Here is an 8409-nt window from a genome sequence, read left to right on the forward strand (position 1 = left end):
TTCTCTCATAGTCAAGGGGGTTCTTATATTTTGTTTCAAAACATTTAACCTTTCGATTAATGCCGCTTCCTGACTTCCAAGTCAGGGTTGGTTCGATTGTGGTGTTGAGTCAATTCCGACTCTTTCTTTGCTTTCGAATCTTGTTGATGGACGAGATAGGTACTAATAAAGTGGGTCCCACTTTCTCGACAGGTGTCTTCAAGATTTGCGGCTGTCTTATTAAGTAACATGTTTTGATCTGTGACAACTTTGGTTTTGGAGTTTTCTTTATTTGGGCTTGGAAGATTGGAAAAAAAAAAAATCAATAAAATTGTGGGCTTTTATTACGATTAAATGAAAATTATGGCCCCATTCAAAAGCTACTTTCCTCGTAGGGTCAGTTTTACGATTAAAATATATAATAACTTTCTATTCTTTAAAATTTTGAAATTTAGTCTTTTTATATTTTAAAATTTTAAATTCAAATCAATTATTAACACTGTTAAAATTAATTTAGTTTCATTACAATGTCATTTTTTAATTATATGGTTACCAAGTGAGCATTTTTTTATTTCAAAATGTTAGGCTAACAAAATTTAACAAAAAATAACAACCATTTAACTATTAGATTTGAATATTGAAATCTGAAAAGTGGAGTGACTAGATTCTTAAAAATAAAATTACAGGGTCTAATTTCCAATTTTAGAATAGTATAAGAACCTATGACATATTTAAACCTAGTTTTACCAAACATCTTCAAATCATCGAATATAGATTCTAAATTGCTTTTTAAACTCGAAAATATGTTAATTGAATTTTTGAAGTACTGGTATTTTATCAATTAGATCATTATGTTAGCCACTTCGTCAATTCAGGCGTTAAATGTTATTTAGCATGTGATACGAAGCATGTTTAAAATACGTATATCAAATTGCAAACATGTTTATACCTGTTGCATGTATAGTTTAGATCTAACGTGTTAAAAAATGGTGTACTAATTTTATGAGAGTTTTTTCTTTTTTTCTTTTTTAACACATTAGATCCAAGTTATTCATACAATAAGTACATATATATATATTTATAATTTGATCCGTGTGCTTTAAATGTGGTTCACGTCATATTTGAATTGAAATTTAATGGCAGAGACAAAGTCAAGAGCTTTGTGTAGGGGCTCGAGAAAATTTATAAAATGTTGAGGGAAGCGAAACTAAGAAAACAATATTATAAAACAGCTTAAATTAAATAATTATATTTTGTGAGGGGCTAAAAATAAGATTCCAATTTATCAAAAAGACTAAAAGACTTAAAGTGAATCATTAATGTTTGGGAGGACAAAAACTAGAAATTTCCCCTTTAACCATAGAGGGCAAAGTCCTCGTCTTCCCTTCACTAATGACTAGGCCAGTGAAATTACATAATTAATGCGATATTGGTTTATGGATTTACCCATGGCAAGGGCAAGATTGAATCAAGAACCAAGTCACCAATTGAAGTTAGATTAGTTGGTTAGAGAATCGGTACGAATTGATTGAACTATTTCTTTTATTTTTAATAATTAATTTAATTTAATTAATTAAACGGATTAGACCGATGAATTAATAGCATGAACAATTCAATTATACGTTGAATTCTTTACATGATTAAAGCCTAAAGACGTGAACATGATGTTCCATTGACCAAGGGATGGTTTTGATTCACAAGAAAACTTTCCAAAATTAAGTGCAATAATGGATTCGAAATTAGCAACACTTCCAAATAGTGGTTAAACAAAAGGGCAAAGGCAAATTATAAATGCATTGTTAGATTTGTATAAATAATAATAATTCCCATTAGAATCAACTATTAAGCAATAATTCAATTTCCTTTCAAATTGATAATTAAATTAAATGAAATAATGGCCAATAAATTTGTAGATTAAAGTTCCAATAATCAAAGGCAACTTGTCAAAATTTGTAAATTTATTGTGAAATTAAATCTTTATTAATAAAATTCTCAAAATAAAATATTTATTAATAACGAATGTGATATGAAATTAAATTGGAACGCAAATACGAATAAACACGATGTGGAACAGGGTAAAATAGATCGACAATCACTCAACTTTGATTGAAATAATAAAATTGTCACTAAATTTGAAAAGTTACAACTCAATCACTAAACTCTAGAAAAATAATAAACCAGTCACTAACGTTGTCGAAAAGTGACAATTTAGTCACCCACTAATATTTTCTATTAGAGGCCTAACGGAACAGGTGACATGGCCTAACAAAATTGAGACCCTTCGGCTCCTCATGTCTAACGTGACAAGTTAACTAGCCACGTCACCTGTTTCGTTAAGCCTATAACAGAAAATGTTAATAAATTATTACTTTGTCACTTTTCGATAGCGATAGTGACTGATTTTTTTAAATTTAATAATTATTTTATTATTTTATCCAACGTTAAGTGATTATCGATATACTTTACCATGTGGAATACAGCATAATAGCATAAATGTATAAACAACTCAAAATTAACATAAAATATGATTTAACATGGTAAGAGAAATGTATTACTTTGTCATTAAAATTGATAGAAATATTCAATAAAAAGTTGGCAAAGGTTGAAGTTTTATAATTTTAACTGTTTAGGTTCGAATCTATCATATATTTGTAATATACATACATATATGTATTTGTAAAGTCCTTAAAAGTTAATATAAACTAGAATCTAGTATAATCACGATGCATGGGAAAAATTATGTAACAAATATATTTATAAAATGTTGATATAAAAAATAAGGATAAAATATGCTCCAAATATTTGCACTCTTTCACGTCTAAAATTTAGTCCCCTACTCTTATTTCAAGTAATTTAGTTTCTAATACATTCAATCATACAAGTATTAAACCAAATAACTAAGAGAACCCGCAAATTTTGCATAATGTGAGACTCGTACTTCATACCTCGAAGATCTCAGGGCATCAGCCTTGTCGTTGGCATTGAGCCAAGTACAAATATTATTGTGTATATATTTTTCTATATGTATTTTGTATAAAAATATATAATTAGGACAAAACCCCTCACAATAATATTTAATACTTTGAAAAAAATGGTTTTTGGTGATTTTGCAACTGAATTGGAATTCGATTGATAGATAAATATCCTCACGGAAACATTTGTTACTTTTAAAATAAATGAGTTTTTGGTAATTTCACAATCGAATTAGAACCTGGTTTATGGGTGACATCAACTCAATTAAATACTTAAATAACAATATAGATAGATACATATAGGTTAAAATATGTCATAAGTCCATGTATTAATTGTAAAATTGGAATTTAGTCCATATACATTTACTCCTATGAATTTAGTCCCACTACTTGTAACACCCCTAACCTGTATCCGTCGCCGAAACAGGGTTACAAAGCATTACGGGGTTTAGGAATCAATCAGATAGAAATTTCAAACATTTCATTTCATATCAATATTCATAATAAAACCAATCAAAATCATATATATTGTCCCTTAAACGAGCCCTCAAGGCCCGAAGTACATATTAGAAACAAGTCAGAACTAAATCAGAAACTCAGAGAATTTTTCAGAAATTTTTAAAATTTTCAACACTACAGGGGTTACACGACCATGTGGCTAGGCCATGTGACTCACACGGTTATAAGACAAGCCCGTATCTCAGGCTGTGTGGGCATTTGAAATAGGGACACACGGCCATGTCTGTGCCCGTGTGAGTATACTAACTTGGGTCACACGACCAAGTCTCACGCCCGTGTGCTAGGCTGTGTGAGCATATTGACTAACATTCTTAAAAGATACAGGGAACACACGACTGTGTCACCTGACCGTGTGTCACACACGGTTGAGACACACGCCCTTGTCTCTGCCCGTGTAGACAAAAATAGGTCATTTACAAGGTATATTTCTCACCCAATTTTGTGTCAACCTACAATCAACATTATGCACATCAACAAGCCATAATTAGGCATCCAAAGCAAGCCAAAATCAAGCTTTAAACATATAATATATTCACATACAACCAATATGCCTTTAGACACCTTAGATGACAGGTTATAACATGTGTATTCATGTATTCAATATATTCATATGTATAACTAACTTATATGCATATTTGTACCCAAAGTTTACCAAGCTAATTTGCATTATTTCAAACCAAGTCACTGACCTACCAAAACATACCATTTGGTGCCAAAATGTATTTCAAATACTAACATATTTAGATATATATACCTTACATATCAAGGTACCGGTTCATGATCAATTCATCACATCCAAAAACACATATATAGAATACACATTTACCTAACATTTTACCTTTCACCATACAACCATAAACCAAACCACGCATCAACCATATAAGGCAAATATAAACAACCCAAAATGTGCCAAAACACAAGTCAAATAAGTGGCTAATCTCAACAAAATATATATGGCGAACATTAACCAGTATACCTATACATGCCATTATAACCAAAATTAAAACATCAGAAAGTATCGATAGAACTGATGGATAGTATGATATAACTCTGACAAGCTTCCAACCCAATCGAGCTTCCGATAATCTGAAAGTAAAGGAAAACAACTACGTAAGCAATGAATGTTTAGTAAGCTCGTATAAAATTTAATCATATCAATTCATTTCAAATATGAAATTTATACATATCAAGAACAATCCAATATCGATACCGCAAGATTCGTGAAGCTATATTCCACAACTCACATGGTGAATAAATTTACAACATCACTTATACATATCATCCCTAGCATAATAGGATTTTAAATAACTTTAAACCTTACCACTCTTTCATGATCTCAAGCGTATTTTCATTTGAACACTTATCATTTCAATGCAACTTATAATTAAACATATTACCATTCAACCAACAGCTTGGCATTTGCCTAAGCATCAAACAACAACACTTGTTAGCATACTTGAACATATTTCATATAAATTTAACATTTGTAACCTTATTATCTCAACATGTCACACTTGAGTTTATTACTCGTCTTAACTTACATAATTTCCATGTATCAACATATCAAAGATATTCGTATATGTTCATGTCATGATATATATCATTCTCTTATCGTTTCTTCATATACATATATCATTCATTTCAATATATCAATATATCATGTACCATCATTTTTATGTATTTCATGTATATACCTATATTAGTTCGTATCAAACTCATATTGCCTCGTAACATAACATTGCTTGTTGAACCATTTAGAATATCATTGGATAACTTTCAAATTCATTAAATAAATCACTTTACCAAGACTTTCCCAAATCGAAGAACGACTTACGGATAAGAGTACATCGTTAACAGAAGCTCGTGAGAGCTGAACAGAAGCTCGTGAGAGCTGATCCACCCAAATCACTCCAAACAGAAAGTAAAACACGAGAGTTCACAAAAAATGCTGAAACCCGGTTTACTTGGGTAATTTGCCGATGTCTCCCTCCAATACCACCATTCACCAATTTACGAATGTACTCAAATCTCGCGCTCAATCTAAGCTGAGTATTAAATTTGATAATATTTTTCCAATAATAATTCAATTCCAACTATAGAACATTTATATGTATAATATCAATCACCAATTAACATTCACTTTAATCAAAATTATACAGAATACAGTTCATATGAACTTACCTGGTTAAATTGCAGAAATACCAAGATTCAGGGGCATTTTGGTAATTTTTTATTTTCCTCGATTTTCCATTCGACCTTGATATGAAGCAAAATTTGAAGAACCAGCTTAAGCTCTCTTCTATGTCTGTTTTAAACCGAAAATTGAAGAAGAAAATGTCTAGAAACTTTCCAATTTCCAATTTGTTTTATTTTAATTTCATCAAAATTACAATTTTGCCATTAAATGCCTTTATTTTATTATTTTTTCTCTTATGCCACCTCATCCATTAAATCTAGGTACAATTATTACTTAGGTCCTTATTTATTAATTAAGCCATTTAATCACCTAATTATTATAACATGTTTTACACTTTTTCAATTTAGTCCTTTTCATTAATTGACTATCGAAACATTAAAATTTTTCAATGAAACTTTAATACCATCTTAATGACACTCTGTAAATATTTTTATAAATATTTACGGCTCGGTTTATAGAATGAGGTCCCGATACATCACTTTCTAAAACCACTTGACTTAATAAATCATTATAAAACACAAATTACTAATTAAAAAACCTTTTTAAAGCCTTATTTGACTCGTAAATATTATTATTTAATATTTACGAACTTACTTGCCAGATTTGGTGGCCTTGAACCACTGTTTCCGACACCACTGAAAAATCAGGCTGTTACACTACTCTTCAGATTTCAAAATTCAGCTCTAACTTTTAATGCTGTTAAAATATTTTGATAAATTCAGGTTCATTGTAATGTCATCTTTTAGTTACCTTGCTACCAAGTGAGTTTTTTTTTAATTATTTCAAAATGTCACACCGACCAACTTAACAAAAAAGAAAAAGAAATAGTAGTGTTAACAATTGAATATATATTTTTTAAATATAAAAACGAACCTACTAAATTCTTGAAAATAAAAATATATGGACTAAATTCTCAATTTATGAAAAGTATAAGGACTTATTGTATATTTTAAACTTATAGATGTAAGTGTTAAAATAAAAACATGATTTGACATAATGAGAGAAAGCCTATCTGAAATTGATTCACTCACATGCATCTAAATATACGAAGCAATTTGAGAAAATGATAACAAATAAGAAAAAGAAAAATGTATTTCCTTCCCCCAAATGCTTGAAAGCTCCATTGAATTTTGAAAGGACTATGTCTTCATTTGTTTTGAATGGTTGAAATGAAAACTACTAAATATGGAAGCAAAGCTCGTGGTTGGTCCTAAAAGTTCTAGGAGGGCTTGACTAAAACTCTATAAAAATTTTAGGGATTTAATAGAATTTTTAAAATTTTTGACCCAAGATTTTTAGAATTGAATTTGTGGTTGAATCGATCAGGTCACAGATTCGATAAAATAAATTATTAAAAATTAATAAAAAATAAAAAATTTCGGTTCGACTGTTTTTTGTCTGGTTCAATCGATCTGTACTGATTCTTGGATCAACCGGTCCTATGCCTTTCTCTAGACTAGTACCTTAATTGGTTCTTGGTCCAACCGACCACTGGTCTAGTTCAAACAATTGTGGTTATGTTTGATTAAAACTTTCAAAGATTTTAAAACTTAATGAGAATTTACGAAAAATTTAGAGGAGTCTAATCAAAATTTTAAAATTTTTGAAAGGTTTAATGAGAAATTTCAAAAATTTATGTTAGCATTTCTTGTTTGAAATAGATCCTTTCAAGTATATGTGTTCATGGGCCGAATAACTTGGCCCACTTTAAACTAAGCTTGAATTTACATTTTTTAACTTTAGGCCGGCTCATTTAATTGTTTTTAAATAATAAATATAAAATTAAAATTTTATTAATGTTTATATGTTTTATAATTAAATTTAAATAAAAACAAATTTTATTATTTTAAACAAAAAACATGCATTGTAAGAACCCATTTTTATTTGGCAAATTTAACACCATACAAGCTTGGACCAATATTATAGCGGAACAATAACTCGATCATCTAATCAACAAGTGTTAAGTGCAGTAGTAAGACACATTGTATTCTCAGAGAGAACTTAAGTTTGAATGAGCGTTGAGTGCAATAATAAGACACATTGTATTCTCAAAGAGAATTTAAGTTCGAACATTGGAAACAATATTGTTGAAAGGACAATCACAGACTTAAAAATTTTAATCTTTTTGAACTATAAAACGGGTATAAAAAATAATTTAATTCTAAAATAAAATAATGATATAAGAAAAGAGTTAAGAGATAACATTGTAGGTAAACAATGAAGAATGCTAGAAGATTAGGAAATGTCAATAACCAATCACTAATTGTGCAAGTAAAAGGCATTAATAGAGATAAACAGGGTAGCTAAATAAGTAGGTGGATCTGGGAAAAAGGTTAAATTATGGTTTTGGCCCTTCTATAATATTCAAATTTAAAATTCAATTTATACAGTTTAATTTGAGATAATGATATTTTCTATTTTATAATTATACCATATTAACTATTTTTGTTATAGTGCTTATATGATATTTTTTCCCTTAAAACACATCCTTTAAAGTAGTCAGGCTAAAATGGATTCTTTTTATAGCTTGGGAAGTGGTATTAAAAAAAATCCATACAAGCATTTTAATAAGAAATAATTAAATTATTTCAAAAAGTTTAAGGATTATTAATACAAATTGACCTATCATATTGCTCTCACAATATTAAGTTCAATTATCGTAATAAAACAAAACGATAAGGTAAGTATTTATATAGTAATTTTAAATCATCATATAAGTAATTAAATTTATATTTCATCTTA

This window comes from Gossypium raimondii, chromosome 8, assembly GCF_025698545.1.
Source record: "Gossypium raimondii isolate GPD5lz chromosome 8, ASM2569854v1, whole genome shotgun sequence".
Taxonomy (NCBI): Eukaryota; Viridiplantae; Streptophyta; class Magnoliopsida; order Malvales; family Malvaceae; genus Gossypium; species Gossypium raimondii.